At 37.5% G+C, this 22,206-nt stretch overlaps 1 protein-coding gene across 4 annotated transcripts in view; it reads left to right on the top strand.

Annotated features, from left to right (window-relative positions):
• Window positions 1-1,358: 1,358 nt before the first annotated feature.
• SOCS5 (suppressor of cytokine signaling 5) overlaps window positions 1,359-22,206 on the top strand; it is a 61,889-nt gene continuing 41,041 nt past the window's right edge. Inside the window, exon 1 of one of the 4 annotated variants that reach the window (XM_019748636.3) lies at window positions 1,359-1,534. The gene's annotated coding sequence lies outside the window, so the exon portion shown is untranslated. The other 3 variants (XM_019748639.3, XM_019748635.3, XM_074331945.2) reach the window with 3 other exon arrangements.

Below are 22,206 nucleotides of genomic sequence, written 5' to 3'. Positions count from 1 at the left end.
GCTCCTAACTCCGAAGGCTGCCAGTTCAATTCCCACATGTGCCAGTGGGCTCTCAACCACAAAGTTGCCAGTTCAATTCCTCGACTCCCACAAGGGATGGTGGGCTGAGCCCCCTGCAACTAGAAAAATGGCAACTGGACCTGGAGCTGAGCTGCGCGCTCCACAACGAAGATTGAAAGGACAACAACTTGACTTGGAAAAAAAGTCCTGGAAGTGCACACTGTTCCCCAATAAAGTCCTGTTCCCCTTCCCCAATAAAATCTTAAAAAAAAAAAAAGGTATTCTCAGCCATCAAAACGGTTAAATCACCAAGTATGCAGCGGAATGACTATGTACTACTGAGGAGAGGACCAGGGATCACATCCCCGGACTCTCTTAAAGAGCCAACAGAGAACCGAGTTAGGTTAACTGACGAGAAAGACGACCTGAAGGTTTACGGTTTCAGGGAAACTGGGATGAGCGGTGCACTGGGGAGGTGAAAAAGCTTCCAGAAGGATGTAATCCACAGAATCTACTGCAACAGAGATCAAATAACTAATAAGTGACCCTGGAGCTTGGTCACATGGATGTCATTGGTAGCCTTAGGAGGAGCACTTTCAGTGGACTAGTAGGGAGTATAATTTAGTCTATATTTGAAGCGTGAATTAACTAAGGATGAGAGCTAGACAAGGTCTCTTGGCAAGTTTTTTTCGTTTGTTTTTTAAGTTTGGAGGCGTTGGAACACGATCATGGGCATGCCTAACACAGCACTGTCCGCTAAGTTTGTGAATGAGGACAGGTTTCTAGAAGGGCAGATGGAGTCCCGGCAGCGTCATAAGGCCTCAACTATGCTTCTACCCTTGCAGCCATTTGTAGGGCGGGGGCCCTTCCATACAAAGTGCAGGCAAAAAGTGGGAGATAAACATCCCTCCATCTGATCTGTGAGTTATGTTTGTGCCAGCTGGGAGTGGGAATGGCAATATTTGAATTAAATGAAGTTCCCAGTTTCCAGTAGATCTTGGAACGTAGTAACAAGGAGGCTCCATGCTGGAAGACGCTAGGGAGACTCATTCACATTTTCCGACCCCGCGCTCACGCCATCCATTCATCATTTTTCCTTTCCTTTTCCCTAGCGGAGTTGAAACCAGAGCCAAACCTTTTTCCTTTTCCCACCTCGGATTGACCTTCTGCCCCCAAGCCCACCGATGACCCTTCTCCAACCACATGATCCTCCCCAGCTCTAGTGACTCGCCGCCGCCGACCTCTCCCCTCCAGCCGCTGCCCGCTTTACCCCGCCCCTCTAGCCCACGTGACAGTATCTCAGCCACCTGACTGGCTCCTCCCTTTCCCCTCAGGCCGGACCCGGCCGCCGTCACAGCTGCCAGACTCCAAAATGGCAGCCGCGCACAGCGCGCACCGGAGCGGCCAGACCTCCCTGACTCCAGGGCCGCCCCCATCTCGCTCCCTGCCTCCCTCCTCCGGCCATCACCTACATGCCTTCGGATTGGCCTCTAGGAATCCCGCCCCTCCAGAGCCCCGCCTGCTATTGGTCACGGTAGGCTGCCCTTCAGAGAGGCGTGCTCCCGCCGCCCCCCGCCCCGGGAGGTATTTTCCATTCTGGTGGGGGTTGGGGGGTGGGGGGAGGGGAAAAGGGTGAAGAAGGGGAGGCGGCCGGGGAAAGGGGTGGGGGCCTGGCGGGGGCATCCGGCGGAGCTGGGGTCCCCGAGCTCCGTTCGGAGGAAGCGAGACTGCGTTCGCTCGGGCAGTCGGAGGGGACCGGACGGGACCTGCGGGCGGGCGGACTCGCCCTCTCGGTGACTGCGCCGTCCGGACCCGTCCTGCCTGGCCGCAGGTGCCCCTGGATGAGGCCGCCCCGCGCGCCCTGACCGGTGAGTATCCTCGCGGCCCGTGCCCGGCCGTACCGGTGCCCGCTCCCCGTCCCCCACGCCGCCGTTAGCGGCTGCCTCTCCGGCCCCCGGTGCCCGCGCCCGGCGCAGTCTGGCTTCGGCCGGCGTCTCCACACCGGGGTGGAGGCAGCGTCGGCCCTCTGGTCGGGAAGAGGAGGACGGCGAGCCCCGTACAGACCGCGCCGCGCGTAGTGGGAGCTTGCGTTTAGTAGGCTCTCGATGCATTTCCCTGGAATTGTTTTTCTGGTTGGAGAAACGTAGGGCGTCAAAGGAGAAGGGGGTCGCCTCGGTCTAGTAGGAGGGCTTTCGTGATCCGGGTCGTGGTGGAAGGGGGGGCACCGGAGAGTGTGGGGCAGTTGCGCGCGCTGCAGGGAAGGGGGCTCCCGTCAATTCACTTGGGGCTCTAAGGTTCCGACCTGGGGGCCCCTCAAGGTCGACGGGAAGAGGTCCACTGGGAGGTGAGAGAGGGAACTGGGGCGCTTGAATGGGGGAAGTGACTGGAGCACCTCCGAGGTTTAACCCGAGGTGGAAAGGGATGCGCAGGCGGTCGCTGGAAGGCTCCTCTGCAGATACTTGGGGTCCTAAGATTCTTGGGTGCTGGAATTTGGGCATTCAAGTAACTGAAGTGAAGTGACTTTCTGGAGAGGAAGTTGCATTTAAAGAAGGATGCTGAGAAACAGTTTAAGTACACATCCTGGCTTGGTTCTGAACTTTGAAGGCTGGGGGATTACAGTCACAAGGTGATTTTGACATTTTCTTTTGACATTCCAACCGAAAGGTGGCTCGCAGCTGGACCTTGTCAGTTATCCTTTATTTTTTAATGTATTTCTGTGTTTGATGGTATTTCACAAGTTATTAGTTTTGCTGAAAATTCTTGTAACTGCACCTTGAAGTTATTGTAGAAGCCTCTCCATCTGCAAAAGATCCTTTCTTCAGGTCTCTCCATCTAAAGCAGTGGCGTAGTTCTTCCCAATTTAACGTTTAGACTGGACTGTACTATTATAATTTGCTACTGAGTTTTATTCTACAAGATTAATAAGCAATTGGCATGCTTTCTTTCCCTTGCTTTGAATTGTTTCTTTACAAGATCATGCAAAATTGATATAAGTTTTAAGATATTTTAACTTTAATTGTTGAACTGGAAAGATGTTGGTAAGCTAGCAGCTCTAGAAAGCAATACTAAAATCAGGTTGAGTTTTCTAACAGTTGGGAATCTTGCTTAGAATGTCACATGCTTAATTTAATAATCTTGTATTTGCACAATACTCTTAAGCATGAGTTAGGGACACAGAAAATGCATACCAGAGTTAGGCAGTGGCAGTCCACAGAATCCGTCTCTGGCAGCCCATGGAGGTTCTTCATGTCACTGAGAAGCAGCAGTTAAGAATTGCACAGCTAGCTCTTTAATCTTTTAAATATTTCCTTAATCATATATATATATATATATATATATATATATATATATATATATATAATCTTACTAATTCCTTATACTTTACAGTGAAAGCTTTTTTTAGGGAGTACTTAAACATATTTGAGAAATTTTTGTAGATCAGATTTTGCCCTTTAATGTAATTCATCAGTCAGAGAAAACATTTCTGCAAAAAAGTGTTAATATTTTCAGTTGGCACCTTTTTAGTTCTTGAATAATTAGTGGAGAATTACAGTTTTTTCCCTCCCCATTGTCCTTGAGTTTTACTACTCATTGGTAGGGAGAATGTACTGGCACATAAAACAGTAGCCTGAAATATTGAAACCTAACACCTTTTAACATTTTAATTGCTTCTATATTATTCACCTTGAGACTTATTTCTGTAGCACAACAGTGTTTGGAAAGGCTGTATCCCCCTAACACCTTTGATGAGAGTGGGCTGTTTTTTCCACTTGTAGAACTAAGGGACAATAATGCTTATTGCTTGCAAATCAGTGGTAATAACTAAATAGAAGGGAGCATGGAAAGCTTGGTAAAAAGACCTATGTGTTGAGTCACATTTCTTCTAGAGCTGGAAGAGTAGATCATGAAGATGATTATTTTGCAGATCTGGAAACCAGAGCGGTCAAAAAAAGGGACGATGCAATTGCTAGTGATGGAACCAGGGTTGTTGGGCAGGTCCCTGGGTATTGTTCCTTCTAAGGATGCAGACGTTTGAGTTGACTACTTTTATACATGAAATGGTGTAACACTGGATGAGCTTTTACTGAAAAGTTTAAAACAATATGCATTATTAGTGGAACTGCTGATATTTTTCTCATTGAAAAGAAACTCATCTAGATTAAAATATTAGATGAACTTCTTAGAGTAGGTTTATGGTTCATCATGTATATACAGGCACTTGTATGTCAATTTGTTTCCTTGCTGTTAACAAAGTCACTTTGAAGCTACAAAAAAAAAATTCCTAGATAAATACATGATCAAATAATAGTCTGCCTTAAGGGTCAGTTAGTGCAAATGATGCTCTAATTTTTTTTCCCTCCTTCCTCTGTTCACTTTAATTAGGTGTGCATATCAAGTTAGACTAAAGGTGTCAGTTTTTCTGAATGTCATTGGGAGCCTTGTTGCAGTTTCATTATTCTAGAACCAAAATGTTAATAATTGATTTGCAATTATTAACATTGCATTGAGTTCTAGAGGCCTACTGGATAAGCTTAGATGAAGAAACCAGGAGTTTTTAAGGTCTAGTATTAATTGCAACCCCTTTCTCCGAGTGGAACCATGAGATCATTGAACGTTACTTTCTATTAAGTGAATTTTTTGGTGACATCATTAAACTGTTAGGTTTTAGTGATAAAATTTATGTAATTCCTGTTTTGTTACATTTTGTTCTTTTTAATTCGCTATAACCCAGGTCTAATTAGTGTCATGAATATGTAGTTTAGCAAATGTTTTTTGCAGTGACAGTGGTAGATTTCTTCTGGATATTCTCTGCTTCTGCCTTAAGAGGTTCCTCTATTGCTTTTATAGCAGCTCTTCTTCTGTTTATAGTCCTCTTAACTTTGACTCTTAGGCAGCTCACAACATCTTTACCTGTAACAACGTGTAACTTCTTACTATTTGTCACACATGAGCTTACTTTTTTATGCCTCTTTTAAAACATTAATTTCAATTATTTTTAAAGTATATCACGTAATATTTTTTAATTGCCCTTATTTTTAGAATTTCATTAAATCAACTTTATTCACAGGTTAGAGATTAAATTTAAAAACAAGTTATAACTCAAAAGCATCTTCATTATGGCAGTAATAGATTCTTGCTATATTGCTTTAGATCTCAGACAGGCATTATGTTGGTGGTACTTCAGATGATAAATACATGGGTCATCCCTTTAGTCTGAAGTAATGCTAGCAAGGCTAAGAGAGTTACATGGAGCCATCAAAAGTTTCCAGGGTCATATTATTTTTTAACTGATACAGAATTTTGATGTTTCAGAGTAACCAACTCCTAATTTTCTTTTGACTGCTATTATAATAAAGATTATGAAATTACTACAGTTTATTGTACATTTTTGGACACATGACATGCTTCTAGGAATTTTATAGAACTTAGACATACAGATCTTTTCTTTAGGGCTATTACATAATTCAATTATGTGAATAAAATATTTAGTTAAATATGGTTTCAAAAGACATCAGAAATATCATTTTATAATAAAATACAACCATTGCTCAAATTTTCATTAAGTCGGAATTTTCTTTATTTAAGAATAATTATGGCATTGTAAATTGCTTGGTACTCATATTTAAAATTCATGGATATATGAACTGAGTAGCTATAGACCATGCAAACTGCTTAGCTTCAATGTAGATGTTAGAGAATGACAGAGGGAAAATATGATTCATTTGCCTTGCCCAGCTTAATAAATTCTTCTGGGTTAGCCAACCTTCCAGCTTTTAAGGGGGGAAAGGGCTTTGGAATCTGGTTAGAGCAAAAGTAGTCTTGAAGGGTAATTGGCTGGACTGTTGATTCATGTTAATATTAGGTAAATTTACATTTCAGTGGCTTAACTGAGAATTAGTTGCCTGGCTTTATTCTATATGTAGGTGAAAAATTTTAAGGATGACTTGAGAGACCTTAATGCCACTATTGCCAAATGTGGTGTAGTAATAATAATAATATGTTTCCACATGTTCTCTAATAGCTCGTAAGCATTTCCCTTCTATGCTGTTTAACACCAAAATTTACTGTGATGAAATGGCATACACTGTTCTTTTATCAAAGGTAATAATAGGAAGCAATGATGAAAATAACTTTGAAAAAATTATTTTTGAAATGGGTTTATCTACTCTGCATTTGTCTTCAAAGTATGTCTTCTTTATTTTATTTAGACTATTGTAACAGGAAAAATATCCAGTCTTTTTATTCTAAGCAAGATTCTTCAGTTAGAGATGGTAGTCAAGTGTATGATATGCTGTATTTCAGCAATTCAAAAGGATAAAAGCTTCCTTAAGTAATGTAAGTCCTTAAAATGGAACATGAAAGGTAGAATGATGTAATGGAAATGATTTGGGAGCTGAACCTTAAGCCTACATCTATAGTGGGTAGTCAGAAGGGGAGCTCAGGAAGCAATATGAAGATGGATAGAGAAAAATGTTGAGGAAAACCAAGAATTTGTAGGAGTTTAGCCCTAGAGTAGATTCTGGGTTCTATAGATGGCATGTTTTTGTATCAGGAAAACTGCTGAAGTGTATTCTAAAGCTAAAGGATAAGCTTACTAAACATTAAATATAATCTGTTGGGAGAAGTCCATGTAATTTCTTAAGGGTTAAAATATGTGTGTAACCAAAGGGGAGCTCTTTTATCTATATTTATTTAGTCTTTGACTTCGGTTATTAACATGAAACAACAGTCCAGCCTCATTATCTTTCAGGTGATCAATGCTGGGACCATTTTTATTTCATTTTATTTTATTTTTTTATAAATGATTGAAAAAACAGATTGGCAGTAAAATTTGCCAGATTTGCAGCTGACTCTGTGTGTTGTTCCAGGTAGTTGAAAGCCAAGCCAACAAGGAGAAGCTACAGGAACGTCCTTTGAGTTTTCGTGCAGCAGAGAACAAGATAATGCATTTAGGAGGAGATATTCCAAATTATATTTCTAGGACCTGAGTTATGACCCAGGAAGGGGATCCAGAAGTCATGGAGATAACTTCCTTGAAGGCATTTATTGTGGTTGCTGCTGGGCCACAAAGTCCTAGGACATGTTAAGAGTTGGTTGTTGGGTATGGTTTTGAAAACAATAATGGTGTACATAAAAACAATTATAAAAGGGGTTACCATTTTTTCACTATTATGTTTCAGGCTAAGTGATTTGCAGTCATACTTTCATTTAATTCTCTTAATTCTGAAAGGTAGGTGGCATTACCTTATTTTGTCAAAGAGGAAATTTGACTCAGGGAGGTTAAATGACTTGCCCACGTCAGACAAATATGTGGTGGAATTGGGACGTAAATCCTAAGTGTTTCCAGGATATTAAGAGGCATCTCTTAAAACTTGTGCTACCGTGTTTCTCTGAAAATAAGACCTAGCCGGACAATCAACTCTAATGCATCTTTTGGAGCAAAAATTAATATAAGACCCGGTCTTATTTTACTATAAGACCGGGTATGATATGATATGATATTATATATGATACCGGGTCTTATATTAATTTTTGCTCCAAAAGACACATTAGAGTTGATTGGCCGGCTAGGTCTTATTTTCGGGGAAACACGGTAGTTTAATTTAGGGTTTATGAAGTGCTGTTTCACTCCTTTGCTGTGGCAGCTTCAGATGTCATTACTTCAAGAGATAGTATCTAGATCTTTTCTAGAGGATTTAGAGACATTCCTTAAACTCCTGATTTTTAAGGAAAGCTAGGGCTGTTTTGGTGTACAGTTTTACCCTCAACATTGGTAAATCAACATTGGCTACCCATGAAATGTTTCTCCGGTTGACTTTATAAAATGCTGGATCATTAATGGGCATTAATAAAGATAACATTAGTTAATAAGGAAAATGTTGTTTGGTAAAAAAGACACCAGAGTAGGAATCCAGAGACTTTGATTCTTCTAGTGGTGTGAAAATATTCTGATAGCAATGAAACAGGAATAACATTCTTGCTCTGGGAGGAGGGGAAGGCGTGAGCTGTGTCTTAAGAGATGAGCAGGAAAGGAGGAATTACGGAGCTCTAGGCAGAGGGAATAGAGAAGTAGGTAAGATGAATCACTGAACTTTGTGAACTGCAATTTCCTCAAATTCAAGTTAAAATATAAGAAAAGTGTCTTATATTTTACTTATAAGGGCAACATCTGTTGTATATAATGTTACACATATAAAACAATTTTATATTTGTTGATTTTGCAATCCCAAAAATGAGTTTCTAAGAACCAAGTAAGTATATGTGGAAGTGCTTTGTAAATTTTTAAGCGTCTACCGATGAGCATGATAGAGGAAATGCTGATGATCTTGTGAAGGTGGACGAAGGGGGTGCTGTGGAAACGTAGGTCGCAGGAGGAGAAAAGTGTAAGAAGAAAGGGCGGAAATGGGGAAGGGAGGTGTGAAAGGTGAAAGAAAGAAAATGGACACATGTGAAGAAACTTGAATTGTAGTATTCTTTGTGCCTGTCAATCAAAAGAAGGGTTAATATGTCTGTATTTGAAGACTTTTAACATTAACTTATTCTAAGGAAGAAACTCAGTAGGTGGTTGGAACATTTTATTCACTTCCATTTAGTCTGCACTGACCATGTTAATAAATAAGCTGAGAGTTGGCTCTGTCGCCTGATTGTTTCTTCACTCATTACCACTGTACAGCTTTAGCTAATGGCTTTAAATAGTATAAGGGAGCTCATAAAAATAAAATAAGCTGGACTGAGTTCCTATGTATTCTAGATTATTAAAAATGAAAGGGCATAGTGTTTTTAAGGAGAAAGGTGAAGTTTGATCTGTTGAATACAAAAAGAAAATTAGGAAATCACACTAGGTAAAACGGGAACGAATTGTGAATAGTTTCATATGCCATACTAGTGATTTGGATTTTTATTTTGTTTTATAGGTGGGGAAGTGATGCACATAGTTTGGTGTTTTAGAAAACTGATTATAGCAGTAATGAAGAGAATAGTGTGTAGGAACAGAGAATGGAGACATTTATTCACCGAGTAATACATATGGCAGGGTGAGTGGATGGGGCCGTCTCTCTGGCCTCTGGTAGGTAGATCGGTCAAGGATACTATTTAAGGCTCTGCTCTAGTTCAGGAAAGAGACTATGATGGTCTGAATTACAGAATTGTAGTGGGGGTAGAAACAGCACTGATTTCAGAGAGATTTAGGAGTTTAAGTCTTTCTGACTTGGTTAGTGTTTGGAGATGACAGAGAAAGTTGAGAAGGAATCCAAGGTTCCTGACTTGGCAGAACAATGATATGTGCAAGTTTGAGAGGCGGATACTGAGTTTGCTTTCAGATAAATAGTTACGTTTTGAGATAAGTAACAGCAAGACCGATTTATCAGTTGGAAATACGGGTCTAGCTCAGGAGCGTGGTCAGGTTTATAGATATGATTTGGCAGGCATAAAGTTTATAGTTGAAAGTTGTGAAATGAGATGAGTAATGACCGTAATTCCTAAGTAAGAATGCACGCAGAACAAAAAGTAACTGCCAATACTGGCACTTAGTTTGAGAGTGTAGACATTTTTTAATACTTACTTTTTGCCCAGCTCCAGTCAAACCCCCACCCACTAAGACTTAACAAGAAATCCATAGAAATATTTGCTGCCAGAAAGCCAGAAATATTTTAGTGTCCTTGAAACAGTGCTTCATCCTGTCCGGCCATCCGGTACAATACAGGGAATTCGTAGACAAACACACTTCCTTATTCCTCACCTAAAGTCTCTGAAATCCTGTTTGCTTTCTTTGGGCTGTGGAGTAGTCGGAACAGATATTGAAGCCTAAAGGTTTTTTCAACTTTAAAATCGAGTCCAGAGCAGCCCTAATCTACCATCTCTTTGCCTCTGTTTCTCTCCTACCCCCTCCATCCCTATGAAGTTTAAGCCTTTGGCAAATAGAATGCACTCCAAGAAAGAAAAGTAAAAACAGCACAAGAGAAAGAACCTTGAAGAGGACTGTAATCTTTTCAGTTCTCCCCCAAAGGTTATACTCTCTAAGCCAGGGGATGGAGGTGGTGAGTCATTGAGAAGAGAGGTCCAAATTCAGTAAAATAAATACATCTATTTAGGAGCAAGATCTTCAAATGCTGAGAGAATTTGGAAAGAATCTGAGGTGGTTTAGCACTTGTGGAAAAGATGAGTTTTTGGTTCAGTTTTAAAGGAGGTAGAAAGACAAGTCTGTGCAGCGAAAAGTAAGAGAACACTAGTAACGAGGTGGCAAAAACAGTACCAGGGAAGAAAGAGCAAGGGAACTGGTGAGCAGGAGTTCTTATCTAAAATGTACAGGTTGAGTTAGGATTAATGAGAAATTAGGGTAGTTAGGTGATTGAAGACCAAATTTTGGGATTGGAACTCTTTGAAGCACAAAAGTAGAAAATTGAACTTTAACAGAGTATTGTAACATGACTTAAATGGCAATTAAGCACTTATGTAAGATGACAGCTATTACATATAGTTTATGACTTATGTAACACTGATGAATTTATAAACTACCTAAATCCCTTATATCTTCTTTTTGTTTTTTTACTTACTTATATACTTAATATACTTACAGTACTTATATAACTGTGGTATAAATTTATATTTCTGGGAATAAAAATTACATGAAGCTCTGGTTTAAAATATGTATTTCATCTGTGTTACATGTAACAGTAGTTAGTTCCTTTTAGTTGCTAGCTAGTATTCAATTGTATGGATATCTGTAATTTATTATTATTATGGAAAGGGTTGTTTCCAGTTTTCAACTGTTAGAACTAATGCTGCTCTGAACATTCTTGTGGAAGGCTTTTTGTGACTCATGTTGTTGTGGGTGAATACCTAGCAGTGGGACTGCTGGGGAATAGAATAGGTGTGTGTTTAACATTATGACTGACAGAACAAATTCCTAAGTGGCTTTACCATGTTACACTTCTACCAGCAATGTTTCTTTTCCCTCTCTTTTATGGAAAAGTTTGGGTACAATTGATGTTCTTCATTAAATGTTTGATAGACGTCATCAATGAAGCCATCTTGGCCCGCGGTTTTCTTTGTGGAAAGGTTCTTAATTAAAGATTCAGTTTTTAAAAGACTGGGTACAAGATTATTCAGAGCTTCTATTTCTTTTTATGCCTGTTTTGGTAATTTGTGTCTTTCAAGGAACCTGTCCGTTTCATCTAACTTGTCAAATTTATCAACTTGAAAATAAATTAGATACAAGCACGGTTAAGATTGCTAAGTCTTGACCTCTCTGTCATCATGAAGTTACTATCCCTGGGAACTCCCTTTGGTTTGAAGTCTGTTTCTGATACTAAAATTCGTTTTGATTAATATTTGCGTGGTATATCTTTTTCTGTCCTTTTAACGTATTTATATCATTTTGTTTAAAGTGGGTTTCTTGTAGAGAGCATAGAATTGGATCTTGCTCTTTTATATAGTCTGGTAATATCTCTTTTAATTTGGTGTGTTTAGACTCTGAGTTGGCAAACTGGCTGGCAGAATAAACTTGACCTGCCACCTGTTTGTGTAAATAAAGTTTTATTGGAACACAATCATGCCCATTCATTTACATAAAGTCTATGCCTGCTTTTGTGCTACAGTGACAAGGTTAAATAGTTGGGGCAGAGAACATACGGTTCTCAAAGCCTGAAATATTTTCTGGCTCTTTACAGAAAAAGTTTGCCAACCACTAGTTTAGACCTTTTATATTTATGTAATTATTGATATAGTTGGATTAAAATGTACCATCTTACTATTGTTTTTTTTCCTTAGTTTACTATCTGCTTTTAGGTGAGGTTTTTATTATGATTCCATTTTATTTCTTCTATTGGTTTATAACATATCTCTTAAAATTTTTTTAGTGGTGGCCCTTATAACTTATTAATTACTTAATAACAGTCTGCCCTCAAATAATATTATACCATTTCATGTGTAATGCAAGAATCTTATATAATAGTGTACTCCTAATTCTTCCCTTCCATCTTTTGTGCTTGACACATATTTTGATTTTATGTGTGCTTAAACCGCATTGCTATTCTTTTTGGTTTTCTCAGGTAGTTACCTTTTAGAGCAATTAAAAATGAGAAATATATTTTTACTATTTATCTTCATTTTACCCATTTCTTCAGATCTTCATTTCTTTATATAGATTCAAGTTTGTGTCTGGTATCATATATCTTTTGCTTGAAAAACTTCCTTTTGTATTTCTTATAGTGTAACATTTTCTCTCTCTTTCTCTCTTTTTCTTTCTGTCATTTTACCTTCTATTTTGAAAGTTACTATTGTTAGTGGATATAGAATTCTAGGTTTTCAAGGTTTTTTTCCCCTTTTAGCACCTTAAAGATATTATGCCACTATCTTTTTTGCATAGTTTCTGACAAAAACTTTGTTGTGATCCTTATATTTGTTTTCCTGTATGTAATATACTTTTTCCTTTGGCTACTTTTAAGATTTTTCTCTCTATCACTGGTTTTCACAGCAACTTTATTATGCCTCTTGGTGTAGTTTTGTTTCTGTTTATTCTTGGAGTTTATTGAGGTTGATCTATGTATTGTTCTCATCATATTTATAAAATTTGTAACTACAGATTTTTTAGTTCCCAAGTATTTCTTTTGTGCTCAGACTATAGTCCTACATGTGTTTGACCACTTAATATTAACTCACAAGTCACTGAAGCTCTGTCCATTTTTCTTTCAATCTCTTTTCCTTTAGTGTGAAAAGTTTCTGTTTCCTTGTCTTCAAGTATATTGATTTCTTTTTAAACATTAACTTTGTCTAATACGCTATTATGCCCATCCAGATAATTTTTTATGTCAGGTTTTTTTTTTCAGTTCTAGAATTACCATTGGTGTTTTAAAAAGTAATTTCCTCTTCTCTGTTGAGATTTTTCTCTAATTTTCTTCATTATGTTCATCTTTTCCTTTAAGCCTTTGAACTCTTTTCTAATAGCTATTTTAAATACCTTGTATTAAAATTCTCTTTATACCTGCCAATTCTGGGTCCCAATCATAGGTTACCACTTTTATTTTTTCTTATGTCTGGTAATTTTTTATGAAGTTATTATGTTGTGTATCTTGATTTTTTTTTTTTTCCCTCGAATATTTTGTTCTGACAGGCAGTTTACTTGTGGATCAGTGTGACCTTTTGAGTTTTGTTTTTAGGGTTTTTTGGGTTTTGATTTGGGCAGTTCTAGAATACATTTCAGTTTAGGGCTAGTTTGGGCCAGTTGCTGAGGTGTGTGTCTTCTTGTGTCACCGTTGGTTGCCCTATATATTCATCGAGGTTTATTCACCCTGGCTGGTGGCAACTGAATGATCCTGGCACTGTGTGAACTCTGGGAGTTGTTTGGCTTAGAGATCCCCAGTATTTGTTATTTGCTTGGTAACTGTTCTCTGTCTAGCCTCATAAATTTACACACCACACATATGCAGATTGGTATTTATCCAGAAACTCAAGGAGACCCCTTTTGTAGATATTTGGAGCACTTCTGTTTAGTTTATTCCTCTGTGGTACTATACCCTGCAAATTCTAACTGTCTCAGACTCCACAAACTCTAAGCTATATCACCTCAACTCAGTGAGACCATTGGCTCTATTTGGGTTCCCACTGTCTGTGTTGTAGTTCCAGACAGAAAGCTGGGATAATCTTAGGGGTCACCTCATGTGTTTCCCTTCTTTCAGGGATCATGTTTCCATACTGCCTGTCATACAGTATCTGAAAACAATTGTTTTGTATTTTGTCTAGTTTTCTACTTGTTTATATCAGGAGGACAATTCTGGATGTTGTTATTCCCTTTTGCCTTCATTTTTGAAAGATATTTATGCTGGATATAGAATTTTAAGTTGACAGATTTTTTCCCCCTTCTTCTAGCACTTTAAAATCATTTTCGTATTTCTTAGCTTAAATTGTTTTCTGATGAAAAATTAGTGGTCATTCCTACCATTGCTCATTTGATATGCTTCCCCCGCCCTCTGGCTGTTTTAAAGATCTTTCCTTTTTCTCTTTATCCTTGGTTTTCAGCAGTTTTATTAATTCCAGGACTAATTTATCCCTAATACAGAGGCATAGCCTTTCTGGGATCTCTATTGGATGCATGTGATAGTAAGGTCTCTCCACTGTAGCTGCCAGTAATTTGAACAGCTCCCAGACCTTTGCAAGCTCAGAAGTTGTTCAGCTCACATTCCTTACTTGTTCTTTCCCCAGATTTTACTCTTTGACTGGCTTCATGGAGTCTTGTACATACAGCTTAATCTCCAGGCAATGAATTAGGAGATCTCTACAGATTTCTGAAACTTTTTCTTTCCATAGCTCCCTTCTTTTTTGTAATCTGCCCCTCAAATTCCAGCGACTTCAGTAGCCTCAAACTTTGATCTCTGTTTTCTCAGCCTGGTGAGCTCTCTGTGCTCTTTTGGGGTTTCTCTTCCCTATAGCATAAGCAGAAAGCCAGAGCATTCATGAGTCTTTGTTTCCCTTCTTTCAGGATTCACAGTCCTGAGCTGTCTATTGTCCAACATCTGATAATAATATTTCATATATATTGCCCAGTTTCATGGTCACTTACAGCAGGGGGTCTAGCCCAGTACCAGCTACTCCATCATCACTGAAAATGGAAGTGTAGAATTTTACTTTAATTTTTCTTATTTTAAGAACTTTATGACTTTTATATGTCATAATTTTTAGAGTGGCTTCATTAAAAAAATAATGATAGCTCATAGTTTAATTTTCATAGAGAAGTAAGTCATACAGAGAAGTAAAAAGAAGAAAGTTTGGGGGGAAAAAAACCTCATTATCCTCAAATCCTTAGTTTACCATGGTTATCTTCATCATTTCAGACATTTCTTATTGCAAATATACACATAGAAGGATAGTCTTATTTTAAAAATAGATTTATGCAGTTCGTACTATTTTTAATTAAAAGCATTTAAATTTAATTAACACAAGTAAATTTGTTAAGCAAATGTGACACTGGAAAAATTGGTCTACTGTAGATAAGTATTTATTTACTACAAGAGATATTACTTCTAAAAGACTTTCCTCTCAGCTTATGAACTAAGATTTTAGAAAAAGCCTAAGAAGTTAGAATCATTATGTCATAGACTGCATGCTTCAATAGATCTCTCGTGTAAAAAAGAATCAAGTGTCGGCAAATATTTGCTGTTGGTAGAAGCATAGAAGCATAAATTGGTACAACTTTCTAAATGGCTATCTTAGCTCGGTCTGCTGTAACAAAATGCCATAAATTTATGGTATCATAAACAACAGGTGGCTTATAGACAACGCAGTATATTTCTCACAGTTCTGGAAGTCCAAGATCAAGGTGCCAGCATGACTGGGTTTTGGTGAGGGCCCTCTTCAGGGTTGCAGACTGCAGACTTCCTGTATCCTCACATGGAGGAAAGAGCTAGGTAGTTCTCTGGCCTCTGCTTCTAAGGGCACCAATCCTGTTTTATGAAGATTCCACCCTCATGACCTAATTAATTACCTTGCCCCCTTTCTAACTACCATCACGTTGGGGATTAGACTTCAACATATAAATTTTGGGGGTTCATAAACATTTTAGTCCATTGCAATAGCAATTTGGCAGTATTTGGAATCCTTAAGAATGTTCATACCCTTTGTCCAAAATTCCATTTTTAGGAATTTATTAAGAGGGAAATAAGAGATGTGCACAAATATGTGTGTGCATGTGTGTGTTACTCATTACAATGCTATTCATAATGTTAAAAAATTGGAGGCCTCTTACATGATTAAATTATGCTACAGCCATTATAACCAAATACTGTAAAACCATTATAAATCATGTTCTTTAAAATTTTTGTTTGTTATATTGATTATAATAAAAATAATTGGCAGGTGATAAAATCATGATTTTATCACCTGCCAATTATTTTTATTATAATATTGAAGAGTATACGGTGTAAGAAGATGTTCACAATATGCTAAATGAAAAAAGTAGGATGGTACTTTTGAGTGTCTCAAAAAGGAAACATTTATTAAAAAGACAGGATATAAAATAAAATGTGCTGAGTAGTTAGGTTTTTCAGTCATCGCTTATAGTATTTAATATTTTTCACATTTTCTACAATAAGCATGTACCTTGGCTCACAGTGATCTGAAAAACTACTTACTTTAATTTTTTAAATTTGATAAAATTAATGATTATGAGGATAAGGGAAGAAGGATTTAAGTGATTTTAGTTTTTTTCATCTTGACCATGCATGCCTCTTTTCTATTTTTGCAGATACTTTAGCTTGAGCTTTATCAGTACAGATTTAGTGAAAAAGACATTTATTCGTACACTAAATGTGTAATATATATTCTGAATTTTTTCCAAATTAAGGCGGTCTTTCATGTTTCATAGTTTAAAATTGTGGCTTTTCTATCAAGTACTTCTTTGTATATTTGGAGAGATTTAATATTGCTTTCTTTCCTTTTTTTTCAGAGCTGTTTTTTTTTAAGAAGTTTTTGTCTTGCTTTCGCAGCCACTGTTACTGCCCACCTCCTTGCAGATGTCCTTATGTTAAAGAAAGAATGGAAGTCATAGTCTTTAGTTTTCTCAATAAAATATTATGTATTTGCTGTCTATCCCTGGCATCTTAAGCATATGGACCTGGTGCTCTTTAGGAACTCACTCTAGTGACTCAGCATCACATTTTTTGCTATATATAGAACATATTAGAAATCCAGTAGAGAAAGTTAATATTCAAAAGAAGAGATAAAGGAATGTTGTGGTTAATGAGTAAAGAAATAGACATGCCCACCAGGGAGTGACCTTAACTTGAATAGTCTGGTGTCTGTTCCTCAGCGATTGCAGATCTAAATAACTCGGTTTGCTTAGGGGAACTGATTTCATGCTCAGCAAATTGACTGAAGACTCAGATGGAAAGCAAAGCTAATTTCTAGTTTACATTAAGAAATAATAATATCAAGCCACGATAGTGTAGTAGCCCACATCTTCATTGTAGGGCTACATCTACCAAAGGGATGTGGACAGTTGGGTGCAGTGATCAGTGTGTGTTTTCCTGGAGGCTTGAGATACTGGTACATTCGTCTTTGATTATCTTATTTTTAGACTTTGTGAAGTGCTGTGTAGCTGTGGGCAAATTTCCTAATCCCAAGCCTCAATTTTCTCATCATTACAATTGTGATAATTACTAGCTACCTCATAGGATTGTTGTGAGAACTAAATAAGGTAACCCATGTAAAGTGACTAATACAATGCATAATATGTAGTTGCCATTCGTTAACTCTTTATCAGTAACTGTTAAGATGATTTGTTTTCTTTTTTTGGATTTGAGGTCTGGAAGTTAAGAAAGGTGATTGTTTTGAAAAATTTTTATTTATTGGAGTGACGTTGGTTAATAAAATTGTATAAATGTCAAGTGTACAATTCTATTTTACATCATCTATATATTGCACTGTGTGTTCAGCGACCAGAGTCAATTCTTTTTCCATCACCATATATTTGACCCCCTTTACCCTCTTCTACCACCCTGCCTCCTCCCTTCCCTTCTGGTAACCACTAGACTGTTATCTGTGTCTGTGAGTTTTTTATTTGTTTGTATTGTTCATTTATTGCTTTCAGTTTTATATCCCACATATGAGTGAAATCATGGTTCTCGACTTTTTCTGTCCGACTTATTTCACTTAGCATGATAATCTTATGATCCATCCGTGTTGTCACAAATGGCAGTATTTCATCTGTTCTTACGGCCAAGTAATAGTCCATTGTATATATATACCACATCTTCTTTGTCCAATCATCTGTCAAAGGACACTTTGGTTGTTTCCATGCTTGGCCACCGTGAATAATGCTGCAGTGAACATAGGGGTACATATCTTTGTGGATAAGTGTTTTCAGATTTTTAGGGTGGTTACCCAGAAAAAGGATTGCTGGGTCATATGGTAATTGTATTATTAATATTTTGAGGAACCTTCATATTGTTTTCCATAGTGGCTATACCAGTTTACATTCCCACCAGCAGTGTGTGAGGGTTCTTTTTTTCCTTACAGCCTCTCCAACACTTGTTATTACTTGTCTGGTTGACAATAGCCATTCTAACAGGTGTAATGTGGTATCTCGTTGTGATTTTAATTTGCATTTCCCTGATAGCTAGTTAAGTTGAGCATTTTTTCATATATCTGTTGGTCACTTATGTGTATTCTTGGGAGAAGTGTCTGTTCAGGTCCTCTGTCTATTTTTAATTGCCATGTTTGTCTTTTGTTGTTGAGTTGTACAAGTTCTTTATATATTTTGGATATTAGACCCTCATCAGAGACGTTGTTTGCCAATATCATCTCCCATTCGATTAGTTGCCTTTTTGTTTTGTTGACGGTTTCTTTTGCTGCACAGAAGCCTCCTGACCTTTTCTTGCTGCATGCAGACCTGCTGGGATCTCGGCTGCACTTGGTGGTGTAGAGGCACTAACACTACATGATTTACAACAACATTGTTCTGAGTCAATCTCGTGAAGAGTTGTGATGAATCTTTGCATAGGTTATTCTTCACTGTGAGATCTAGCCATTTTAATATTTTGAGACTAAGGTAAGAATCGTTCTTTTAAAGAATTCAGTAGTGTCTGCTTTTCCAGTTTGGCATTTCTCAAACAGTTTGATATTTCTTGTAGAACAAACAAGTGAAGTCCATATAACAAATATAATAAGCTCTTTTTACTCATACAGCTGACAACTTAGTAAGGTTTGTGTTCTATGGTTAATATTTCTAATTTTTGTATTTGTAGATTGTGATGCTGTAAAGGACCTAATCCGATTCCATTCTTTCAGCTGAGCTTTCTGAGACTCAGAACCAGACTGACACTAAGCCACACAGCTGGTGCATCATAGGGGGTCCCTGTGCCTGAGGTACCAGCGCAGCTGGGGTCCAGGACAGTGAGGCCCTTGATAGAAGAGTTTGTGCTCTGGAGGAGCAAGGAGAGTGGCCAGCTCCTTCTTTTGGGTGTCAGCATCTTTCCTCTCACATGGTTCTGAGAAGGCAATATTGAATTAAAGCAGCGAGCTTGCCATAGGTGTTGGTTGCAGACATTCTGAGTGAGTCCGTTCTATACAGAGCCCCTGCCTACCCCTCTTTCCTTGCTTAGCCAAATCCAAATCAGAGGTAAATGAACAAATGTCCTTTTTGTGTCAGGTACTATGTCTACTAACTGCACTGTGGAGCAGTTGGAACTTAACCCTGGAATTTTTCATGCAGAGCTGAGACAAGTCTTTACACTTCAGCATGCTCTTCTTTTCACTGTGTCCCAGTGCCTCTCTACAGCAGATGAAATTATTTTCTCTTCTGAGTTACCGTTTGACTTACATGAGAGATTTGTCAAAGAATGTTTTCATATCTTATGTAGATGTTATTATACATAGCACTTTATTTATAGTTCTGGTGTCTGTCTCTCTCAGGGGTCTGTTGTCTCCTCAGCCAAGTCCTTGAGAATCTATACCATGGCGATCTTTCTGTGTGACCTCCCCTTAGGGCTTGGAATGTTTAAGCACTCAATTAGCCTGTTGAACAGTAGGTAAATATTTGTTGTCAATTTTTTAGTTGCACCAAACTTTACATTTTAACATACTTCAGCTCTACAAAGAGCTGGATTTGCTTCGGAAAGCTCATATCTTCAGAAGACTTAAGATTGAAAAATTATACAAGTGTGGTTGTAATTTGAAAGGAATTGAGTGCTCCCACGGATAACTTACATTTAATGCTTTAAAAACTAGGACACAGTTAGAGATGGTGAGGTTGTTTACTTATTTAAATAAGTGACTTTGGTCATTTGGTTGTTTTGCTTCCTAAAATCACAGTCTAAGATCTACTAACTTTAATGGCAGCCATCCATATATATATATATATATGTGTGTGTGTAGTTATAGAAAATAGCTGTCTTGAATTGTAATTCTCTGGTGTTACAGTGGACTGATTTGCTCTGGGTTTATTTCTTGGGAGAAAAAATAATATTTCATGCCTTCTCAGGATGGTTTACAGAATAGTGCAATTGTGACCAGTCTTAGTACTTAATCCCAGTCAGCGTTCCCCTTGCCCTTAGCTTTATTGAGGTATAGTTGACAAAAATTGTATATATTTAAGGTGTATAATGTGACGATTTGATACATGTATCCATTGTGAAATGGTTACCACAATCAAGCTAGTTGACATATCCATCACTTCACATAGTTAACCCCCCTTTTTTGAGTGAGAACATTCAAGATCTGTTCTCTTAGCAAATTTCAAGTATATAGTAGAGTAATATTAACTGTAATCACCATGCTGTATATATTAGATGCCCCAAAATTATTTATCTTATAACTGAAAGTTTATATCCTTTGACCAGTATCTCCCCATTTTCCCTACCACCAGCTCCTGGAACACCACTCTCTTCTCTGCTTCTGTGCATTTGGTATTTATAGATTCTGAGTATCAGTGAGATCATACAATATTCGTCTTTTATGTCTGGCTTATTTTACTTAGCTTTATGTCCTCCAGTTTCATCCAGGTTGTCACAAATGGAAGGATATTTTTTTCTTTTTTTTGTGGCTGACTAATACTCCATTATATCTATCTGTGTATCTATATATAGTACATAATGATAATGGACAGTAATGTCATTTCTATTCCAAGGACCAAAATAGCATCTAGTATGAATGTGGAATCTTCATTTAGACTTCCTTTGATTTGATATATATTGTATTTGTCTCAAATTACCGTTTTTATTTTTTTATGTGATAGTAAATATTTGTGTTTAGTTGACATTAGTTATTAATAGCCTCTATGGTTGGTTTAAGGATATAGTTGTTTTTGAGTCTAGAATTTATACTTGGGCCATATCTTTATAGGTGATTTAAAACATTTTAAGTCTCCTGTTAGCTGTCTCTGCATGTTCCCATTTCGCTGATATACACACAACTGAAAACATTTACTTTTGAGCCTTAATTTGTAAAGAATTAGAAAGTTCTAAGGTATGGTATGTATATGTTTTTAAACGTTTAAAAAATTAAAATTAACATATAGTAAAATTGACTTTTTGGGGGGAGGGTGTATAGTTCTATAAATTTTAACCTAGATGTAGATCCATGTAACCACCACCACAACCAGGATTCAGAACTTTTCCGTTATCCCCAAAACTCCCTCATTCTATCCCTTTGTATCACACTTCTAATTCCTGGCTATCTTGTCTTAACCTCTGACAACCTCTGTTATCATATAAATGAAATCAAACAGTGTGTAACCTTTTCAGACTGGCTTCTTTCACTCAGCTAATGCTTTTGAAATTCATCCAAGCTGTTGCATGTGTCAGTAATTCATTCATTTTATTCCTTAGTGCTATTCTATTGATAAACTGCACTACAATTTGTTTATCTAGTCACCTGTTGAAAGACATCTTGCTTATTTCCTGTTTTGGGTAATTATGAATAGAACTGTAACAAACATTTATGTACAAGTTTTTCTATGAACACAAGTTTTCATTTCTCTAGAGTAAATACCAAGGAGTGGGGTTGCTGGGTTATATGGTAAGTGTACATTTATTCTTTATAAAAAACTGCCAAACTTTTTCAGAATGGCTGTTCCATTTTGTATCCTTACTAGCAAAGTATGAGAATTGCAGTTGCTCTGCATAGTCTCTTGTATTTGGTGTTACCAATTTTTAAAATTTTTTTAGCTGTACTGATATCATTATGCCTTTAATTTGGATTTCCCTAATGGCTAAAAATGTTGAACATCTTTTCATTAGTTGCCTTCCATCTATTCTCTTTGGTGAACTCTTTTTTCAGGTCTTTTGCCTATTTTTTAATTGGGGTCTATGTTTTCTGTTGAGTTTTGAGAGTTCTTTACGTATTCTGGATACAAATCCTCTGTCAGATATGCTTATTTGTAAGTATTTTCTCCCAGTCTGTAGTCTGCTTTTTCTTCTCTTGACAGTGTCTTTCACAAAACAAAAGTTTTTAATTTGAAGTCTAATTTTTAATTTTTTTTTTATGGATCGTGCTGTTAGTATCATGTCTAAAAATTCTTCACCTAACCCCATGTCACAACAATTTTATCGTATGGTTCTAAAAGTTTTATAGCTTTGCTTTTTATATTTAGATCTATGATCCATTTTGAGTTCATTTTTATGTAAGCTGTGAGGTTTAGGTTGAGGTTCATATGTTTTTACTTACAGATGTTCAGTTGTTACAACACCATTTATGGAAAAGAGTACTCCGTTAAAT

The sequence above is a fragment of the Rhinolophus sinicus genome, chromosome 2 (genome assembly GCF_057876585.1).
Source record: "Rhinolophus sinicus isolate RSI-liver-muscle chromosome 2, RSI-T2T, whole genome shotgun sequence".
NCBI lineage: Eukaryota > Metazoa > Chordata > Mammalia > Chiroptera > Rhinolophidae > Rhinolophus > Rhinolophus sinicus.
The sequence above is the reverse complement of the archived record's forward strand: the minus strand, read 5'-3'. Positions and strand labels throughout refer to the sequence as shown.